Source organism: Schistocerca nitens, chromosome 7 (assembly GCF_023898315.1).
Source record: "Schistocerca nitens isolate TAMUIC-IGC-003100 chromosome 7, iqSchNite1.1, whole genome shotgun sequence".
Lineage (NCBI taxonomy): Eukaryota > Metazoa > Arthropoda > Insecta > Orthoptera > Acrididae > Schistocerca > Schistocerca nitens.
In genome coordinates this window covers 421,507,415-421,530,899 of record NC_064620.1, presented here as the reverse complement: position 1 = coordinate 421,530,899, position 23,485 = coordinate 421,507,415, and the positions used below count along the sequence as shown (strand labels likewise).

The following is a 23,485-nucleotide window of genomic DNA, read 5'->3' as shown; positions in this document are numbered from 1 at the left end:
CCGCTAACGCGCGCGGCGTCTGGCGCGGTTGTTAGATCGGTTACTGCTGCTACTAAGGTAAGTTATCAAGATTTAAACGAGTTTGAACTTGGTGTTATAGTCGGCGCACGATCAATGGGACACAGCATCTCCGAGACAGCGATGAAGTGGGGATTTTCAGGTACGAGCATTTCACGAGTGCCCCGGGAATATCAGGAAACCGGTAAAACATCAGATCTCCGACATCGCTGCGACCGGAAAAATATCCCGCAAGAACGGGACTAATGACGACTAAAGGGAATCGTTCAGTTTGACAGAAGTGCAACCCTTCCGCAAATATCTGCAGATTTCAATGCTGGGCCATAGACAATTGTCAGCGTGCGAACCACTCAACGAAATATCACCGATATGGGCTTTCGGAGCCGAAAGCCCACTAGTGTACCCTTGATGACTACACGACACAAAGGTTTACGTCTCGCCTGGGCCCGTCAACACCGACATTGGACCGTTGATGACCGGTAACATATTGCCTGGTCGGACGAGTCCCGTTTCAAATTGTACAGATCAGATGAATATACGAGGTGTGGCTAGAAAAAAACCGGACTAGTACTGGTGAAACAATAAAACGAATGCAATAAGGCTGAAAGTCACGTGGCCTGTCACGTGACTCTCGCTCCGCCTACTGCTCGAGTTTCATCTGCCTCCTGCACTCAGTCTGCCCGTGGCGTCTGTTTTAAGTAGTTGACGTTTTGTCTGTGCGTCGGAAAATGTTGAGTGTACAGAAAGAACAGCGTGTTAACATCAAATTTTGTTTCAAACTAGGAAAATCTGCAAGTGAAACGTTTGTAATGTTACAACAAGTGTACGGCGATGATTGTTTATTGCGAACACAAGTGTTTGAGTGGTTTAAACGATTTAAAGATGGCCGCGAAGACACCAGTGATGACACTCGCACTGGCAGACCATTGTCAGCAAAAACTGATGCAAACATTGAAAAAATCGGTAAACATGTTCGACAAGATCACCGTTTAACAATCAGAGCAGTGTCTGAGTTAACAGGAGTTGACAAGGAAAGTGTTAGGCAGATTCTTCATGAAAGTTTCAACATGAACAAAGTGTGTTCAAAAATGGTTCCAAAGTGTCTCACAATTGAACAGAAGGAACGCCGAAGAATGATTTGTTCTGACATCCTGGAAAACATTGAAAGTGATCCCACCTTCTTACAAAATATTATTACTTGCGATGAATCGTGGTTTTTTACTTACGATCCCGAAACTAAACGCCAATCGATGCATTGGAAAACTCCTGGTTCTCCACGACAAAAAAAAGCACGAATGTCAAAATCGAAATTCAAGGCAATGATGATTGTTTTTTTTTTTTTTTTTTTTTTTTGACATCAAAGGGATTGTGCACATTGATTGGGTACCAGAGGGACAAACAGTGAATCAGCATTACTACATTAGCGTCCTGGCTACCCTACGTGAGCGAGTACGGAGAAAACGGAACGATTTGTGGAGAAAAAAGTCATGGATCCTTCACCAAGACAATGCCCCAGCTCACAGTGCGTTGTCAGTGAAGACGTTTTTGGCAAAACACAACATTCCCATCTTAGATCATCCACCCTACTCACCTGATTTGGCCCCCTGTGACTTTTTTCTTTTCCCTGAAGTCATGTCAGCTTTGAAAGGAACTAGATTTGAGACTGTTGAAGCAGTAAAAGAAAAAGCGACGGAAGTAATGTATGGACTTACCGAAAATGATCTGCAGCATTGCTATGAACAGTGGAAAATTCGTATGGAGCGGTGTAGAGACCGAGGAGGAGAGTACATTGAAGGAGATAACATGAAATTGTAAATAATTATAAATAAATGTTTTTCCAGCATCAGTCCGGTTTTTTTCTAGCCGCACCTCGTATACGGGTATGGAGACAACCTCACGAATCCATGGACCCTGCATGTCAGCAGGGGACCGTTCAAGCTGGTAACGCTCTGTAATGGTGTGGGGCCTGTGCAGTTGGAGTGATATGGCACTCCTGATACGTCTAGATATGATTCTGACATGTGACACGTACGTAAGCATCCTGTCTGATTACCTGCACCCATTCATGTCCATTGTGCATTCCGATGGACTTGGCCAATTCCATCAGAACAATGCGACATCCCCACGTCCAGAATTGCTACAGAGTGGCTCCAGGAACACTCGTCTAAGTTTAAACACTCCCGCTGACCATCCAACTCCCCAGGGATGAACAGTATTGAGCATATCTGGGAGGCCTTGCAACGCGCTGTTCAGAAGAGATCTCCACCCTCTCACACTCTTACAGATTTATGGACAGCCCTGAAGGGTTCATGGCGTCAATTCCCTCCAGCACTAGTTGAGCCATTAGTCGAGTCCGTGATAAGTCGTGTTGTGACACTTTCGAGTGCTTGCGGGGGCCCTACACGCTATTAGGCAGGTGTACCAGTTTCTGTGGCTCTTCGGTGTGTTTTTATATGTGATACTTACTATTCTCATAGATCAGTGTTTTAATTGTGTTTTCCTCTGTGTCGAACCGTCGTCTGACAAGTCACAAAGTATACGAACTGATGTTTTCAAAAATGGTTCAAATGGCTCTGAGCACTATGCGACTCAACTTCTAAGGTCATCAGTCCCCTAGAACTTAGAACTACTTAAACCTAACTAACCTAAGGACATCACACACATCCATGCCCGAGGCAGGATTCGAACCTGCGACCGTAGCGGTCGCGCGGTTCCAGACTGTAGCGCCTAGAACCGCTCGGCGACCCTGGCCGGCACTGATGTTTTCTGCACGGTAGTACCGCACCACTAAGTGGACTACGCCTGTCACTATAGACCAACCTAAAAACATACAACTTGTAATAGCTATAATTTTTAGTATGCAAATGACGTAAATACTGATCTAATGTTGTTCAGTACACCGCCTTGAGTCACCAGTAGAAATTATTGCACTTATACCCGTTGTACCCTGTATAACAATTTATAGCGAAAGTAAACAGACTATATTCCATAATTTATGTCAAAGAAACTTGAGCTTTGAAGAGCGTACTAAAAAGGCGCGCAATTTCAGATAGTATTGTTCCTAATTTCGGAGAGGGTTATTTCATAAGGAAAAAATGGTTCAGATGGCTCTGAGCATTATGAGACTTAACATCTGAGGTCATCAGTCCCCTAGAACTTAGAACTACTTAAACCTAACTAACGTAAGGAGATCACACATATCCATGCCCGAGGCAGGATTCGAACCTGCGACCGTAGCGGTCGCGCGGAAGCGCCTAGAACTGCTCGGCCACACGAGCCGGCTCATAAGGAAAATTCAAGACTGCATGCTTATAGGAATATCATACAATTAGAAAAAACTAATGTTGATACCATCCCAACTTGATTGTGATAATGATAGCCTTGCAACTATACTGAGGCTAACTTTTGCAGTTTTCCATCTTGTAGGTCTTCAAGCAAAGTTCCTGAGTCCCAGAGTTTCCTTCTTCATCTTTTCCTCTGCCCAACACTTTCTTTTCTTCTTCCCGGGTATCTCCTGAAAAGAGATAAAAAGCGAAATCTTTAAAGGGTCCTAATTTTCTTATGATCTAAATTAGGTAACCTAACAGTATCTGAAACTTGGCACCTACACCACTTGACGAATAGGGCTGAACTACCGAAACTTGAAATGAGTTATTGCAGTTAAAAGCTACTGACAAGTTTTACTAAATATCATATACAGGGTGTTTCAAAAATGACCGGTATATTTGAAACGGCAATAAAAACTAAACGAGCAGCGATAGAAATACACCGTTTGTTGCAATATGCTTGGGACAACAGTACATTTTCAGGCAGACAAACTTTCGAAATTACAGTAGTTACAATTTTCAACAACAGATGGCGCTGCGGTCTGGGAAACTCTATAGTACGATATTTTCCACATATCCACCATGCGTAGCAATAATATGGCGTAGTCTCTTAATGAAATTACCCGAAACCTTTGACAACGTGTCTGGCGGAATGGCTTCACATGCAGATGAGATGTACTGCTTCAGCTGTTCAATTGTTTCTGGATTCTGGCGGTACACCTGGTCTTTCAAGTGTCCCCACAGAAAGAAGTCACAGGGGTTCATGTCTGGCGAATAGGGAGGCCAATCCACGCCGCCTCCTGTATGTTTCGGATAGCCCAAAGCAATCACACGATCATCGAAATATTCATTCAGGAAATTAAAGACGTCGGCCGTGTGATGTGGCCGGGCACCATCTTGCATAAACCACGAGGTGTTCGCAGTGTCGTCTAAGGCAGTTTGTACCGCCACAAATTCACGAAGAATGTCCAGATAGCGTGATGCAGTAATCGTTTCGGATCTGAAAAATGGGCCAATGATTCCTTTGGAAGAAATGGCGGCCCATATCAGTACATTTCGAGAATGCAGGGACGATGGGACTGCAACATGGGGCTTTTCGGTTCCCCATATGCGCCAGTTCTGTTTATTGACGAAGCCATCCAGGTAAAAATAAGCTTCGTCAGTAAACCAAATGCTGCCCACATGCATATCGCCGTCATCAATCCTGTGCACTATATCGTTAGCGAATGTCTCTCGTGCAGCAATGGTAGCGGCGCTGAGGGGATGCCGCGTTTGAATTTTGTATGGATAGAGGTGTAAACTCTGGCGCATGAGACGATACGTGGACGTTGGCGTCATTTGGACCGCAGCTGCAACACGGCGAACGGAAACCCGAGGCCGCTGTTGGATCACCTGCTGCACTAGCTGCGCGTTGCCCTCTGTGGTTGCCGTACGCGGTCGCCCTACCTTTCCAGCACGTTCATCCGTCACGTTCCCAGTCCGTTGAAATTTTTCAAACAGATCCTTTATTGTATCGCTTTTCGGTTCTTTGGTTACATTAAACCTCCGTTGAAAACTTCGTCTTGTTGCAACAACACTGTGTTCTAGGCGGTGGAATTCCAACACCAGAAAAATCCTCTGTTCTAAGGAATAAACCATGTTGTCTACAGCACACCTGCACGTTGTGAACAGCACACGCTTACAGCAGAAAGACGACGTACAGAATGGCGCACCCACAGACTGCGTTGTCTTCTATATCTTTCACATCACTTGCAGCGCCATCTGTTGTTGAAAATTGTAACTACTGTAATTTCGAAAGTTTGTCCGCCTGAAAATGTACTGTTGTCCCAAGCATATTGCAACAAACGGTGTATTTCTATCGCTGCTCGTTTAGTTTTTATTGCCGTTTCAAATATACCGGTCATTTTTGAAACACCATGTACATCACTAATATATAACACTAAAATATCAAACAACTTACCACACATCTGTGACACGTCTGTTGTGTCTACAAAATATTACATGCATGTGCAAGATTTTAAAGAAAAATCAAGTTCGAGCACGGAATGTGAATGATGCGCTTGGCAGTTAGCAGGACACTGAAAAGGCGGAAGCACAAGGAGTTCAGCTACTTTCCGCACCTTAGCCTCTCGTTTATACCTCTCTGTACTATTCTAAAATGCTGCGTGGTCATTCCTCCAGATGTACGTTGCCAAATGTAGACGTTTCACATTTGAACGCGACAGTGGGTACTGCATACTGTGTCCTCATATATAAAAAGAAGCGATATGGGGGAAATAAGGGATGCCCTTTAAGCACTGTGGTCCATGTTACGTTATCAGCGAAAATGAAATGGATAGCTATCTACGCGGTTTGTAATTTTCTCGATACGGAGCATGAAAGACTACGCGAAGCATGGTGCACGCGCAGTATACCACGGCAGCCGACAGAGCGCAGACGTCTTCAGATAAACGTCGCGCCTCCGAAACGATAAACCACGTCTCGGCCAGAGCGTCGGGTTCACGTACACGCACAGCCTACTGTGCGATGCAGGCTGCAGCTGAGGTGCACTTGGCTGTACCAGTGCGTGTATCTCCCAGCTTTCACAATACGAGCTCTCTAAGAAGACTCTAGGAGTGGCGGTTGATGGAAGTACATGAAACGATAGAAACCTATGTTGGCAGGAATGTAAAGGGTTACACCAACGACGGCCCGACTTACCACAACCAAAATGATGCATTAGATTTTCCAAGCCTGTCGCATAAGTCGATCAAAATTACATCTATATGCGAGAGTATCATCAGTATCAAACGCCGCCCATAAAAATGGGATTTTTCCAGGACTCTTTATTTTGGGTTCTATTGGTGACAGAAAGGTAGAGTCAAGTATTTTGGATAGCTCGTATACCAACCACAAGGATCGCCTCACTGTAGCTGTCCTACACTACACGATAAAAGTTTGAATATTACACAGTTTCTCCAGCTTAGGAAAATGAAGCAAATCGGTCGGTTCTTTCTGCATTAGATATAGTCTGCGGGCCATCTTAAGGAGCTTATGAAATCACCATTTAGATTATGGGCGGTTTCTGAGAAAACCGAAAACCATAGTTTTTGGTACAAAAGCGGGCCGCGGATTCCAAGATAGCTATCCACTGCAAATGGCAGCCGTTTTTGCGATATATTCCTCAGATTCCGATCTGCAACAACCTTGAAAAATTTTCTTGTTATATTTATCCGTTTCCGAGACACAGAGGATCGAAGTTACCCAACTCGTTCTCGTAAAATACGCATGTAATACCCGGTGTGAGGCGAAAACGTAGCTGTGAAGTGACATAGCATGGAGAAATATGCTGTGAAGTGTCTCCGTTACTGTCAGAACCGCGCGTTGTAGTAGTGAAACATATTCAAATTTTCTGTGCACTTATAAATTGGTCTGATGTGCCAGATTATATAGTTTTGCTTTATTTCAATTTCTCATGGGCAAACTACCAAAATTGTAGTGGCCCCATAAAGTTCTTTTCAATTGAGTAATATGCCCTGTTACAATGGGGAAAAGAAGAGACCCTGCAAAAAATGCTCCTGTTTATTAAAAACTGACTGAAAAGTGGGGTACAAGCTGGCTCATTCTACCTTCTCAGTACGTTTAAAAAGTTTCCCAAAAATGTTGGCATTCGAACATGTTCGCGCTTCTTTATGCTGAGAGAGAGGAGATAGTTCCAGGGGAAAAGTAAGACAGTAGATAGTGGTTGTGGTTTAGAAAGAGTGAAGCAGACAGTTGCAATGTGAGAGAAACAGTGGCAGTCGAACATAACTGACGGTGACATAACAGTGCTAGGAAAAAAATTAAGGAGACGGTGCCAGTGGGAGAGGAATAAAGAAAAGGAGAAAGTGGAAGTAGGTGGTAGCCAGTGATGATGAGAGACAGAATGTATGACAACGACAACGAGAGAGAGAAAGAGAGAGAAGCATTGAGAATAGACAGCAGCAGTGGGAAGGAATGAATGAGATAGTAGCAGTAAGAGAGAGCAAGAGGGAGATAGTGACAGTGAGAGGATACAGTATTAGTAGGGCAGAACGAAGGAGATTGTGGCTGCGAAACAGGGGACAGGGAAAGTTAGAGAGACACAAAGAGAGAATGACAATCAGTTGGGATGCATACGGAAGTTGACATAGTGGTTGCATGCGAGTTACGGTTAGGGGAACTTGTGGGAGTGACAGGTGAGTTGTTGGAAAGAGCTCGAATATGTTCGCATGCCAAAATTTTTGGGAAAGTTTATTAAGTGCTCCCAGTACCTTCCCAGAGGTGTTTCTTTGGGTTTACATTAGATAAATTTCGCGACCGAGTGAGTTCTCTGTCAAGTTGCTCAAACCACTGTAGCATGGCTCAAAAATGGCTCTGAGCACTATGGGACTTAACATCTGAGGTCATCAGTCGCCTAGAACTTAGAACTACTTAAACCTAACTAACCTAAGAACATCACACACATCCATGCCCGAGGCAATATTCAAACCTGCGACCGTAGCGGTCGCGCGGTTCCAGACTGCAGCGCCTAGAACCGCTGGGCCACCCCGGCCGGCACTGTAGCATGATTCTCGCGAAAAATCCCCATCACCGCCGGGGAAGACAACAAGCATGAATGGATGCAGTGGCACACAATGATATTCAAGTAGTTCACAGCTGTTACGGTGCATTCGGTTACAACCATAAGTCCCATGGAAGTCGAAGTGAATACACCCGTAGCATAGTACTGCCCCTAATAGCCTGTGTCTATGGCGCGTCGCATATTCCGAACAGCGACCAACGATTGCATGTAACTTGTTTCCAGCCACAATCCGATCTCGATTATGCTGTCTCCACTGTAAACGCAACTGATGATGTCGTTGGATCAACATGGGAATACGTGGGGGTCGTTTGTTGAGGATTCCACGTTCAAGAATGTACGCTGTGCGGTGTGTTCTGAAACATTTGCGCCTGCGTCAGCATTATATTCTGTCATCAGATCTGCCTCAGATTGCGACCTTTGCAGAGTGGACGAGCCTCCAGTCTCCAACTTCTCTGATATGGCGTAGACGTCGAACAACTTGCGCCTAGTCATAGTTTCGTCGTTATTCAAGCACTTTCCACACATGTTTCAGACAGTATCACGCTAGCTGCAGACCAATTTAGCCGTTTCCGATATGCTACAGGTAGTGCCCACACCTCGACTCACAGAAATCTGCCGTTCCTTAAAGTCGATACCTTTCCCCGTTTTCCCATTTGCGACTTACATGTTCATTGAATGATTTCCCATTCGACTCCTCTTATACATTTTCCTTGCCACTTCACGTGTCCACATCACCACCAACTGACATCCAGTCTTATGGTGGATAGTGATCATAATATTTTAGCTCATCAGCATATATCGATTCAGCAACACCTATTAGCCACCTCGCGGAAAGTATTAGTGCACTTGTAGTATGTGTTTATCACTGGGACTATCTGCATAGATGGTGACGTAGAAATAAATCAGCATTGCGAGAGATAGGCCGGCCAGTGTGGCCGAGCGGTTCTAGGTGGTCTAGCGGTTCTAGGCGCTCAGTCCGGAGCCGCGCGACCGCTACGGTCGCAGGTTCGAATCCTGCCTCGGGCATGGATGTGTGTGATGTCCTTAGGTTAGTTAGGTTTAAGTAGTTCTAAGTTCTAGGGGACTGATGACCTCAGATGTTAAGTCCCATAGTGCTCAGAGCCATTTGAACCTTTTTTTTTTGCGAGAGATACATTATACAATACTAATTCAGTACTTAGGGAATTGCTTACGTCATCATAATCCATTGTTAGCTAAGTTTACAATAAAATAGTTATTTTCTCTTACATACTTTTTTGCTGTAGAGCATCAGAATCCCAAAGAACTTTCGTCACAGTCAACTAACATCACACGCAGCAGAATGTAATTTTAAAGGTAAACAGATATCTGAGGATGAACCTTTCGGATTGAAACCGGTAACAGCGTTATTTCTCGATAATAAATAGCTTTTCGACAGTGGTTCAAATGGCTCTGAGCACTATGGGACTTAACATCTGAGGTCATCAGTCCCCTAGAACTTAGAACTACTTAAACCTAACTAACCTAAGGACATCACACACATCCATGCCCGAGGCAGGATTCGAACCTGCGACCGTAGCGGTCACGCGGTTCCAGACTGTAGCGCCTTTAACCGCTTGGCCACCCCGTCCGGCGACAGTGGCTGGGTACTGTTTTTACTTGTGACGTGATAGTCACATGTTGCTGAGAGATGTTTGATTATTTTTCTGGGCATTCCTTGGCTATTCTTGAGGAGAGTACAAGGCTTAGTAACTCAGGAGGAAGGCTTCAAATCATCTTGTTGAGAAATGAACTTGTAAAAGTGCTCGATTTGTGGTCTGACTTCACCATAGTAGTGTCTATAGAAAGTAAATGGGTCAGCAGAGCACTGCAGTTTGCGGAAGTATTTTGCGGCAAGCCCCTGCTTCACGCTTTGACGCAAATGTGGTTTTCTCCTTTGAAGGCAGTCTCCCACTAAGCCACTGCAAGTGCTTAGAATATAACTGTGCATGAGAAATTCATCTCCCTGTACGCGAATCTAAGAACTGGCTGCCGCGGCTCCTCAGACACCGTTAGAATCGCAGCCCCCACGCCCAGATTTTGTTAACCAATCATATGAGTCTTGCTCGCCACCGTGCTTCGGTGTGAAGCAACAAGTGGAACATGGCTGGCAGCCGACAACAACCGCTTGCATGTTAAGATGAGTTATGTAAAACAATTATGGGAAATTTCTCCAGGGTTCCCACGTATTCACTGTGTAAATGACTGGGAGTCCTCCCCACCATGTTAAGTTTTTCAAAATATGAGAAATTCCGTTTAGAGTAGCATAATTTTGGTCACTTACGGTCCTGCTGTGGAGCGAGAGAGACTTGCCGTCCTGCTGCGGAGAGAGAAAACTTCTGGCCCTCACGCCGATTGGGGCGCACGTTTGCCAAGTTTTGGGTTAAGTGTCGCACTTCACATTAGCTCTCTCCATGTTCTGAGCAGCTCAACACAGTCTGCGGGATTTGCTACGCAACTGGTGTTGCCTGATTCAATGTATTGTTTCTCGGTCTTGGACTAGATTCCTTGCGAATTTCACGCGTTAGGAAAGCTTGTGCGTTTTCCGAAGCAGTCTTACACGTAAATGAGATACCTCCCCACGATTTTAGAGGGACATTCTTGATTAAATTGAGCTCCTATAGGAGTCTGTTTCCCACGGTACTTTTGTAGAAACAGGGGATAACCGGGTACTTGTAGAGTGTACCATGGAATGTTCGCAGCAGCCATAGCAGAGTACATGCCACGGAAAAATTCATTTGTGGAGTTTGGAGTCATTTTGCGTCCGCTTTCTTGAATTTGCTTCTTGGATGATTCCTCTGCGTTTTTCTTTATGTGCACATCATTACGCACATTCCGTTGAAGTTGGGACTTAATAGACCACTTGGTCTGCATACTGCACGTCCGACGCAGAATAATCTCTCCATCAGTAGTTACATCTATTGTAACCCAAGATCTTACATGATAATTTTGATGCTACAGGAGGTATCATAAACACTATCGGTCAACAACTCTTATGAAGTACTCTTTGGCAAACTGTTTTTCATGCCGGTAACTCACATCCTGCCACACAGGAAGCAGCTGGTCTCTCGTTAGCGAATTCACAGCTTCAACAATACTATGTCGCGGTCTTTCAAGAGCGTCAGGCATAGAGGAGATAAAACCGCAGTCTTTTACGTAACCCCATAGATAAAAATCACAAGAAATGAGGTCTGGAGACCTAGGAGGCCACCTGCGATGAAGTTCATCTTCTGCTCTTCCCCTTCCAATCCTTTCTGTAAGCACGTAAGACGTTACCTAAATTACATCATTCCAGGACGTTGGATTGGGCACTGTTGAAAGTCTGCGACATCGCTTTGTTGAAGCTGTGAATTCTATAACTTCGTGTGTGGCGGCAAATCGGCAAATAAGCCACCGTTTTGATATTTGTCGTGTAACACATTCTGCTGACACTGAATGCATAAAAATTTGAACTTTTCTCTTTTCATGAACGTTCGAATAGTGCTGCCTGTTACGGTGCCTCATCTCTTATATAGTCTCCCTACATATCTCCTTTCACTTCATTTATAACTGAAAGCTATTAGTGGGAATCTTTCTCCAGCCATACGATGCACTTGTTCCTCCATTTTCATTTTCTCGTTTAGCTTATACATTCCTAACTCTTTCCTTATACCGTCATTTCATTTTCGATCTTCCCTTGTACTTTCTGCTACTCTTCTTTGAAATCTCATATCTTGAACCAGTATTCTATTTTCTTTGTGTCTTGTTGTTGCTCATGCTTCACCTCCATAAGTAAGGTTTGGTGCTGCTATTGTTAGATAAAACTTCAGCTCAGTTTCTTTCCTAGCTTTACTCTGCAAACTTGCTACGATAGTTCCGCATACGTGGCATCCTAGATATTTCAAATGTTCTGCTTGTTCGAAGAGTTTATTATTTAAGAATATTGAAGACCTTACTGGTTGTCTGCCCTGAAACGCCAACTCTTTCGTTTTATCTGCCGACAATGTTGTGTTGTATTCTGAGGCTATCTGCTACAGCTTATAGACTGTCACCTGAAGTTCATCTTCATTCTCTGTAATCAAAGTTAGACAATCTGCATATAAAATTACATTCACTCTAGTGTCACAATCTAAAAAATTCCTTTTACGTTCAACATTTTTCACTTGCTCATAACTTCACATACACTGAAGAATGTCGGAGGAATACAGGATCATTCTTGTATCCCTTTGTGTTAATTAGCTTTGTTGTTACATTTCCCATACCTATAACAATTTCGGTGTTTGTGTACAGACTCTTAATAACATTTATGATGGATAACCTCGTTCAGTCATGATATTCCATAGCATTTCTCTGTTCACACTATCTAATGCTCTTTCAGAATCCACAAAAGCAAGCTATATGACGTGGGGCTGGATAATATTTGTATGAGGCGTAGCGCGTAGCAGTTTACTAAATCTATGTGTAATTGTATGTCACATAACATCATTGAGTGCCAGATACCTAACTACAACAAATACTTTTGATGTTTCAGATAACCAAGACTTCTGCTTTCACGCTTCGCTTTGCAAGCGGCCGGCTGAGTCACACACACCAACTCCTTAGGTAAGCTAAATCGTTCCTTCGGGAACTAGTTACAGTAATGGTTTCTAGCTGACACAACGCAAAGTTGAAAAAGTAAATACTGCATTTTCACTGTCCTGAATGTCCGCCCACGGTAGCTGAGTGGACAGTCTGCCTTCGGCAGGGCAACAGAGCGGACGCGTACGTGTTGACTTCGTGCGGCGCGCGAGCTCGCCTTGTTTACTTTCGGACGGCCGTTGCTTAAGTGCCGGCTTACCTTGTACGATCCATGGCGAACCGTTACCGTAAATCAACACTCCGATTTACTTTCTGCAAAGATTATGCCCGACCCAAAGCACTCGATGTGGAGCGTTTTCTGCGAGAGGAAGTGAAGATCCCGGCGACCGATATTATCGGCATACATTTGTCCATCGTGAGCAGCACGGTCTATGTGAAAATCATTAACGACGCGGCGTGCGAACGCATACTACGTGAGACCAAACAGGGGCTCCGCTTCTGTCACGCTGATGGCAATGTGGGGGAGGTAACCGTCGACCACGCAGGCTTAGGTATGCGAACGATACGCATTTTCGAACTGCCATTCGAACTTCCTGCTGAGGAAGTCGTCGCGGCACTACGCCCATACGGCACAGTCCATGGCCACACTGCGGAGAAGTGGACACAGTTTCGGACGTATCCTGTCCTAAACGGGGTCCGACAGGTCACCATAGATCTCCGAAGCCACGTCCCGTCCTATTTACAGATTGGCGGATGCCGTGCAATAATTATATACGACGGCCAGCCTCGGACCTGTTCCGGGTGCGGTAAAGAAGGCCACCTTAGATCCGAATGCCTACAACGGCGTATTACGCAACTTCCAGCTGCCGAAGAACCACCCACGTCGCAACCTACGGTGCTACCGGTGACCTATGCCGCTGCTCTAGCTTCTCCTACCGCTTTGCAACGTCGCCCGGTCACCACAAACGACGCCACCAACGAGCCCGACCCGACACCGACGGAGAGCGCCTCGGACGACCCGCCGCCTCGGCCGGCCATCGACGCCGCTCCGAAGATGCCGGCGCAACCAGACGCTGACCCTGGCCTCGAAAACACGATGGAGATCGACTCGCTCATCGTTCCTACAGCGGCCTTTCTGCCAGAACGGCGCGACTCCCTTGCGTCGTCTGACACGGAGGGTCGCACAAGGAAACAACGTTCCCCGAAACGTCGCAAGCGAAGACGTCGCACCGTTTCCGGCCAAGAGGAGACGTTACAAGTCGAGGAGGACGTAACCGTCGACCAGCACGAGGCCTCAGAACCCGCTACTGCTGACGAAGACGTTATGAGCGCGGAAACATCTATCGGTGTGCCTGCGCCCCGTGCTGACGCTGAACTAAATCCTGAACGTCACACAGGCGATACTACACCACGCACAATTACAACATCTTCTGCAGGCAAAATGGACGATACACCAGTTTCCGCTTCCACGGCGTGGCACGAGGAGGAGGTCGAGGAGCAGGACCCGTTACGGGACCCTGCGCCGTCACGGCAGCACCACTTATCATACTCTCCCCAGACTCCACTGCGGGCCAGCGGGATAACGTTCCGCTGCGACGCCCACACCCTTGCGCGGACGGCGGAGTGGACCAGCCTCCAGCAATCCGACACCAGGCCTACCGGATAGCAACCATCAACACCAACAACATCCGTTCCAGGGTGAAAATCCGCCTTATGCAGGAGATGTTCTGGGCTTCGGATATTGATTTCGCCCTTCTGCAGGAAGTTCACATGGCTAGTCTCCCGGATATCAATGGCTATACCGCCCACGCCTCCGCGAGTGATCCTATGGGCCGCGGGGTGGCCATCTACGTCCGCCACGGGATTTCTGTGACCGATGTCGCCTTCCTTCCATCAGCTCGGGGCATGGCACTCACTGCCATGGGGACACGCATCATTAATGTCTACGCTCCCTCAGGCACCGACCGACGGCATGAAAGAGCCCAGTTTTATACCGAGGAAATCGCTCCCCTGTTTTTAGGGCGGTATGACCATTGCCTACTAGGAGGTGATTTTAACTGCGTTCTGCATCCTAAAGATCAGATTCCCCACTATACTACATGCCAGGAGCTACGTATAGTGGTGCGAGACCTCCTGCTTCACGATACCTGGGAAGTTCAACACGGCGACCTTTCTGGCCATACCTTTCTTACCAGTCATTCCGCAAGTCGACTAGACAGGATATATGTCTCACAAACTCTTAGATCTGCGATACGGGGCGCCGAACGATGGCCGCTGGCGTTTTCCGACCATTGCGCTTACATCTGTACGGTCCTCCTTCCGCCGCAATCAGTATGGCGCAGCCGTGCGCCATGGAAACTCAATCCCTCACACTTGCATGACCTGGCGTGTCGCCAACAAGTCACTGAAACGTGGACAGCCTGCGAACGACGCCTTCCCCGCTACCACTCGACATTGACGTGGTGGTTGGATTGTGCCAAGCCGGCGATCCGGAGGACACTGATGAGATACGGGAAGGACATGGCCGACTGGCATCGCACCACTGTCGACTTCTATTACACGATTCTCCGAGATCTGGATGCTCAACCGCCAACCCCGGACAACCAGTTGGAACGGCAACGAACTAAGGCGAAGATAATTGCGCTGGCACGCCGGAAACTGCAAGGGGTCGTGATAAGGACGCGGCGCCACGATCACGCGGATTTAGAAATTCCATCCATGCATGATATAGTGTCCGACAAACGAAGGCGTCGTCGGCAGATCATCAGCACTCTGACCACGCCTCATGGAACGCAGGTGACCACTCAGAATGACATCGTCCACGCATTCGTCGAGCACTACCGTCGTACTTATAGTGATGAAGACGCTGGAACTGCAGCAGACGACTCCATTTTGCATTACGTCACGCGCACCCTCCCCCACACGGAGGCGGATGCTTTGACAGTGCCGGTCACGCTAGACGAAGTCAACCATGCCATCGCCAAGGGTGCAGTCAACAGATCGCCCGGCTTTGACGGCTTACCGATTGAGTTTTACCGTACCTTTCGGGACCTCATGGCACCACGGTGGACGACTATGTACCAAGAACTGATGACATCTGACCAAGCAATCCCACCCGCCTTTGCTGAGGGCATCATTATACCGGTCCACAAACCAGCCCGAGGTTCGATGGTCACGAGTTACAGACCGCTCACCCTACTCAATGCCGATTACAAGATTTTCGCGCGCTTACTGGCAATGCGGCTCCGAACTACACTCCCTCATATCCTCTCGCCAGAGCAAACGACGCCTGGCGGACAGGTTAACATACAGACTGCCACAGGGGAATGCCGCGACTTAATTGCGATAGCGGCGGCCTGCAGACTCCGGGCAGCGGTTGTCGCTATAGACTTCGACAGCGCCTTCGATAAAGTGCGTCATCGTTTCCTGTTTTCGGTGGCAGCCCGAATGGGCATCCCCCCTCCGTTTCTCGACGTCATCCGGCGTCTTTACGACAGTGCCAGTTCACGTGTCCAAGTCAATGGACGTTTAGCAGGGCCGGTACCTATCTGCCGTTCGATACGGCAGGGGTGTCCCCTCTCTACCCTCCTGTATGCCATTGCCCTTGAGCCCCTTCTTGGTGGCTTGACGACCAAGCTCTCTGGCCTCACCCTACGCCAACACACTTTTCGCTGTCGGGCATATGCTGATGACCTCCTCCTCCTCATTCGCTCCGGCTCTGAGATTCGGGAAGTCCTCGAATTGATTACCCGTTATGGGGCTGTCGCTGGCAGTGCCATGAATGTCGCCAAATCTTCTGCAATGCACATTGGACGAGGCCTCCAGGAGGGTGAAGTTGCACCCCTGCCGCTTGTGCGGACTTTCCGGTACTTGGGCATTACCTTTACCCCCACGGTAACACGCACAGCGGCAACGAATTTCCGTCGCCTGTTACACGTCATCCGCAACGACGTCCGCCAGAACCTCTTGCGCCGCCAGGACACACTTCAACGGGTTGAGTTTATTAATCTTTATGTGGCATCAAAATTGGTTCACATCGCGCAAGTTCTCCCTCTGCCAACTGCAATTGGGCGCAACCTTCAGGCGGCTTTTGGCTATTATCTCACGGCTGGTTCGATGTTTAAAGTCCGTTATGAGACACTTACCCTGCCCTCACGGTATGGTGGCGTCGGGCTCGTCAATGTCCGTATGCGAGCTGCAGCCTTGTACATGAGTACCATGAGAAAACAGTGGATGGGCCAGGGTACATCTCTAACACGCAGCCTGCTTGAAGTCCTCCTACCTGCTTCCACCTCACCACCGGTGTCTGTCGGCCATATCGTGCCTTATTTGTCCCATATTTCGACCTTTTTCGTCGACTACAGTTACTTACATACCAGTCTCCCAGATACACGCCCACCTAGGACTAAGGATTTTTACAGCCTGTTGCTGAGCTGTGTTCCCCGGAATGTGATGGAGACCAAACATCCCTCCATCCAGTGGCCCATAGTGTGGACTACCGTCCACCAGCTCTTCCTCCCTACGAACGTCCGGGCACTGTGGTATCACATAGTCAACAGGAAATTTGCCACGAAGCAACGCCTGCACAACATTGGCTTGTCAGAATCCCCTCTTTGTCTCCTTTGCCAGCAACTGGACACTGATGAACACCGTCTGACATGCGCCTCGTCGCAAGATGTATGGCGCTTCGTGCAGCAAATCATTGCCTGCTATCTCCGGGTGCCACCCGACACAATCGAACCTCGAATGTTTCTCTACCCGGAGGACCGACATTTTCCCGCCGCCAAATGTCATGCTATTACGTGGGTCAAAGGATGGGCGGTCGCTTATCTCTTTCATGAGGGACCTAAATCCCGCCTCGACTTTTGGACCTATTTACGAACAGCCCATGCAGCTCTCGAAAACTCGCCACGATACCGAACATTATTTGCTAACTATCTTCGAGCGGTCTTTGTTAGACCTCCACTGAGTTGGGGGGTGCCTGGCTCCTCCCCCGGCGGTGTCTGAGTTTCAACCGCCTACGATCTATTCTACTTCTGACCTCCGCGGATGGGAGAGCGCGTCGCAGATTGCGCGGATTTTATTTCTTTTTGCTTTTCCTTTTTCCTTTCTTTTTCTTTAACCAGAATTTATATTTCTTTTCTTTTTCGCCGATGTGTTCCCATAATTTCATGATATTAGTGAATCTTACAAAAACACATGCAAATAAATAAATAACAACGCCTTCCACTGCTGTTGATTCCTGTGTCTCCTATTTCCCTAAACACCACAGGCTCGGTGGTGGTGGGGGGGACACTGTGGCCAGGCCTCAGGTTTCGACCCCTGCCCACTTTGCCCCCCGCGCCCCCACCGTCGCCTGTATACAAAAAAAAAAAAAAAAAAAAAAAAAAAAAAAAAAAAAGATGGATAGAGCGAAAAAAAAAAAAAAAAAAAAGTAGGTAGAGCACTTGCCCGCGAAAGGCAAAGGTCACGAGTTCGAGTCTCGGTCTGGCAAAAAAAAAAAAAGTGGTTAGCGCGACAGAATGTCGATCGTAAGGGCCCGGGTTCGATTCCCGGCTGGATCGGATATTTTCTTCGCTCAGGGACTGAGTGTTGTGTTGTCCTAATCATAATCATTTCATCCCCATCGACGCGCAGGTCGCCGAATTGAAGCCACATCGAAAGACTTGCACCCGGCTAACGGTCTATCCGACGGGAGTCCCTAGTCACTCGACATTTACAAAATGTAACGTGCAATTCTAATAGGACCTTAGTACTAGAAGAAAAATAGGATTTGGCCTCACCTCTGATGTAGTAGCTATTGTAGCACCTAATTACAGGCCGTATCAAACAGAAAGTGGTCATTCAAACTTTTTTCCAATTGTTTCGTTTCATACGTTAGTCGTTTTACTTGTAGAAGGATCAACATTGTATGGACTCGCCTCATAAATCATGGGCACCGCGACAGGGGAGTTACTTGCTTGCCTCAAGGAGCCAGCAAGCTGTGCGATGAGTGTAACCACCCCTGTGGAATGGACTGACTTGTGGTCCCTGAAGGGGAGCAGCAGTCATTACAGTACTTTCAAGGACAATAGACTCGATAGTTGACTGATCTTGCCTCACAAAATTAGCCAGTATGGCCTTGTTGCATTGGTAACTGCGAACGGATGAAACCAAATTACAACCATTATGCGAGGACTGCTGAAAACTAATGCCTCCGACTTTTTGTGTAAAAACTCTTAAAGATTTTTAAATACAACAAAGTTAATTATGATTCTACATCTTTATTCTTCGTGTCTATTCATTTATTTCTCAACGTAGTCACTCTGGCGACGAACGCTTTTCTCTCAACGAGAGACCAGATTGTTGGTATCGTTATCTTTGTTGACGAAGCCAGAACATCACCTCTGCTTGGGCTGCTTCATCGCTGTCAAAGTAAGGTATCGAAGGTGTTCTTTAAGTACTGGAAACAGAGGGATATCGGATGGGGCCAAACTCGGGACTCCACGGAGGATGACCGATGACAGTCAAACCAAGGCGTCGGATTGTGGCAGACGTCGTAGCGCTCGTCTGTGGTCTGGCATTCCCGTACTGAAGAAAAGGATGCACCATATGTGGACGAACCCTTGGAATTCGTGCTTTCTACATCGTGCATCTACATCGACATCCACATTTAAATTCAGCAAACCACCGTATGATGCGTAGCGGAGGGTACTCTATTCTACTACTAGTCATTTATTTTCCTGTCCCATTCGCAAACAGAGCGAGGGCAACACGATCATCTACATGTCTACATACGAGCTCTAATTTCTCTTTATTATCTTAGTGGGCCATAATTGGTGGCAATAACATCTTTCAGCACACAATTTCAACTAACGGTTCTCTAACTTTTCGCAATAGTGTTCCCTGAAAAGAATGTCACCATCCTTCCAGGGATTCCGATTTGAGTTCTCGAAGCTCTCAGTAGTACTTACTTGTTACTCGAACCCACGGGTAACAAATCTAGCAGCCCCTTCTGAATTGCTTCTATGTCTTCCTTTAATCCGACCCGGTGGGGATCCCAAACACTCCAGCAGTACTCAGAAATGGGTCTTACTAGTGTCCAATATGCGGTCTCCTTTACAGATAAACCACACTTTCCTAAAATTCTCCCAGTAAACCGAAGTCAACCATTCGTCTTCTCTACTACAATCTTACGTGTTCGTTCCATTTTATAACGCTTTGCAAGGTTACTGCTACGTATTTGATACACGTGATTGTGGCAAGCAGCGCACTATAATGCTGTATTCGAACATTACGGGTTTTTTTCCCTACTCATCTGCTCTAACTTACCTTCTCTGCCATTTAGACTTAGCTGCCGTTCATTACACCAACTAGAAATTTTGCCTAAGTCATCACTTGCCGTCGAGGACAACGTATTGGGTTCTGTTACTCTAGAAGTGTTCGAGCCATTCACGTATCTGGAAATCCTCAGTGTGGGATCTACGGGCGTGGACTATTCAGGAGGTCGTTGCCATCACGAGAAATACGAGGTGCATTCAAGTTCTAAGGCCTCCGATTTTTTTTTCTAATTAACTACTCACCCGAAATCGATGAAACTGGCGTTACTTCTCTACATAACCGCCCTGCAGACGTACACATTTTTCACAACGTTGGCACCATGATTCCATGGCAGCGGCGAAGGCTTCTTTAGGAGTCTGTTTTGACCACTGGAAAATCGCTGAGGCAATAGCAGCATGGCTGGTGAATGTGCGGCCACGGAGAGTGTCTTTCATTGTTGGAGAAAGCCAAAAGTCACTAGGAGCCAGCTCAGGTGAGTAGGGAGCATGAGGAATCACTTCAAAGTTGTTATCACGAAGAAACTGTTGCGTAACGTTAGCTCGATGTGCGGGTGCGTTGTCTTCGTGAAACAGCACACGCGCAGCCCTTCCCGGACGTTTTTGTTGCAGTGCAGGAAGGAATTTGTTCTTCAAAACATTTTCATAGGATGCACCTGTTACCGTAGTGCCCTTTGGAACGCAATGGGTAAGGATTACGCCCTCGCTGTCCCAGAACATGGACACCATCATTTTTTCAGCACTGGCGGTTACCCGCAATTTTTTTGGTGGCTGTGAATCTGTGTGCTTCCATTGAGCTGACTGGCGCTTTGTTTCTGGATTGAAAAATGGCATCCACGTCTCATCCATTGTCACAACCGACGAAAAGAAAGTCTCATTCATGCTGTCGTTGCGCGTCAACATTGCTTGGCAACATGCCACACGGGCAGCCATGTGGTCGTCCATCAGCATTCGTGGCACCCACCTGGATGACACTTTTCGCATTTTCAGAACCCACAGAAATGCCAACTCTGGAGGCGATCTGTTCAACAGTCATTCGGCGATCCCCCAAAACAATTCTCTCCACTTTCTCCATCATGTCGTCAGGCCGGCTTGTGCGAGCCCGAGGTTGTTTCGGTTTGTTGTCACACGATGTTCTGCCTTCATTAAACTGTCGCACCCACGAACGCACTTTCGACACATCCATAACTCCATCACCACATGTCTCCTTCAACTGTCGATGAATTTCAATTGGTTTCACACCACGCAAATTCAGAAAACGAATGATTGCACGCTGTTCAAGTAAGGAAAACGTCGCCATTTTAAGTATTTAAAACAGTTCTCATTCTCGCCGCTGGCGGTAAAATTCCGTCTGCCGTACGGTGCTGCCATCTCTGGGACGTATTGACAATAAACGCGGCCTCATTTTAAAACAATGCTCATGTTTCTATCTCTTCCCAGTCCGGAGAAAAAAAATCGGAGGCCTTAGAACTTGAATGCACCTCGTAAAACTGACGTTCTACGGGTCGGAGCGTGGAATATTAGATCACTTAGTCGGATAGGTAGGTTAGAGAATTAAAAAGATAAATGAACTGAATAAAGTCAGATGTAATGAGAATTGGGATGCGCAGTGGCGAGTAGAACAGGACTTGTGGTCAGTTGAATGCCGGGGAAATGGAAGCAATGCAACACACACCCCAGTAGTACAAATTTTTATGAATGTAGAATGAAAAAAAGAAATGATTCACTATATGAAGAACGAAGATAATTTTGTTTTAATTGGGACTGGGATGCGATAGCAGGGAAAGGAAAAGGTAGAAAAACAGTAAGAGAACGTGGACTGGGGAAATAAATGAAACAGGAAGTACCCTGGTAGAATTTCGCACGGAATGTAATATTTAATCATTGCTCAAATTTTGTTTAAGACTCATGAAAGAAGTCTGTGTACTTGGTAGATGTCATAATGGAAGGACAGATATTTAGAAAGCAGACTGTAAAGTGCGAAATATTTGCAGCAGCAGATGTGGGCTCTGACCATAATATATTGGCTATGAACTGCAGATTAAAACCGAATAAATTACGGACAGATAGGAAATTAAGGAAGTGGGATCTGAAAAAATTGAAAAAACCAAAGATTGTTGACTTTCAGAGGTAGTATAGGCAGCGACTGACTAAAACAGGCGAGAGGAATACTGTAGAAGACGAATGGTTAGCTTTGAGAGTTTAAAAAATAAAATCAGTTGAGGACAAAATTGAGAAAATCACATGGTGTAATAGAAGATTGGATAAATAGCGAAATATTGAATTTAGCTGATAGAAGGAGAAAATATAAAAACGCAGCAAATGAAGCAGAGAAAAGGAAATACAGTTGTGAAAACATAAATTTAACAGAAAATTCAAAAAGTCTAAGCAGCAATGGCTAGATGACAAATGAAGGCTGTAGAAAATGCGTGATTAGTGAAAGTAAAGAGGCACTAAAGAAAAGCGATGTGGCTGTATGAATGTCAAGTACTCAGATGGGAAAAATTAGTAAAAAAATAAGAGTAAGCTGAAATAAGATGTAATGGAAGCAAACTTGAAGGCAATATTGTAGGAAAGAAAGAGGAAAGTTTGACATATCACTGAAAGTCATAAGCTGAAACAAGGCACCGAGATAGACGACAGTCTCTCAAAATTATTGAGATTTTTGACGGTTTTGTCATGGTAGGGACTAAATTTTCCACATTGAGATTTCTACAAGAGTGTAAAAATTCCTTTTCCAAAGCAAGTACAAGCTGACAGGTGTCTATATAACCAAAACATTTGCTTTAATCAGTCATGGTTGCAAAATACCGCGAACCGTTTTCAGAAGGATGGGAAATTAATGGAAACTGACTTCAAGGAAGATCATACTGGACTGAGTTTGGATTCCGGAGACATGTTGGAATACCGGAGGCAACACTGCATCTACGATTTATGTTAGAAAATGGGTTAAATAAACGCAAACTTCCAGTTACAACATTTGTAGATTTAGATAAATCGACAATATTGACTGAAATATACTCTTGCAGTGGTGGCAGTGATAAAAATACTGGGAGCGAAATTTACCTACAACTTGTACAGAAACCAGACTTCAGTTGTAAGGATCAAATGACATGAAAGGTAATCAAGAATTCAGAAGGAGTGAGGTAGGATCGTAGCCTGTCACCAGTGTTATTCGAGCAAGTTTCGAAGAAAACCAAGGAGGAAAGCTGAGGAAAAATTAATAAAAAAATGAGGTTGGCCGACGGTATTACATTGTTCAGTCACCCTAATGAGAAAACCTGTCAGAAGCCTGAAAAGCTACCTTTTGCAGCGCGATCCGCTGCGACGCGCGCAGGAAGAGAGTGAGATTCTGAAAGTTACTGGCAGGGACGTGGAGGGCGCTAACAACCAGATCGAGTTGGTCCCACATGTTCTCTGTTGGATTTGAATAAGGAGAGTTGGGTAGCCAGGGGAGTACAGCAAACTCATGCTGTTATTTTTCGAACAACGCGCGTACGCTGCGAGCTGTGTGACACGTTGCATTGTCCTGCTGGTAGTGAAAAATCAAACTCCATGTAGGATTGGATTGGGGACCAAGAATACATCCATACTTGTGTTCATCCATTGTGCCTTCCACAATCACGAGATCACCTGGGGAATGCGACGAAAACATTGCCGAGATAAAA

At 46.2% G+C, this 23,485-nt stretch overlaps 1 protein-coding gene across 2 annotated transcripts in view; it reads left to right on the top strand.

Moving 5' to 3' along the window:
* LOC126194737 (tubulointerstitial nephritis antigen-like) overlaps positions 1-23,485 on the top strand; it is a 618,836-nt gene that overhangs the window by 347,329 nt on the left and 248,022 nt on the right. Inside the window, exon 2 of one of the 2 annotated variants that reach the window (XM_049932997.1) lies at positions 12,455-12,525. The exons of the other annotated variant lie outside the window; for it this stretch is intronic. The gene's annotated coding sequence lies outside the window, so the exon portion shown is untranslated. The remainder of the gene's footprint in view (positions 1-12,454; positions 12,526-23,485) is intronic. 2 annotated transcript variants of the gene reach the window in all.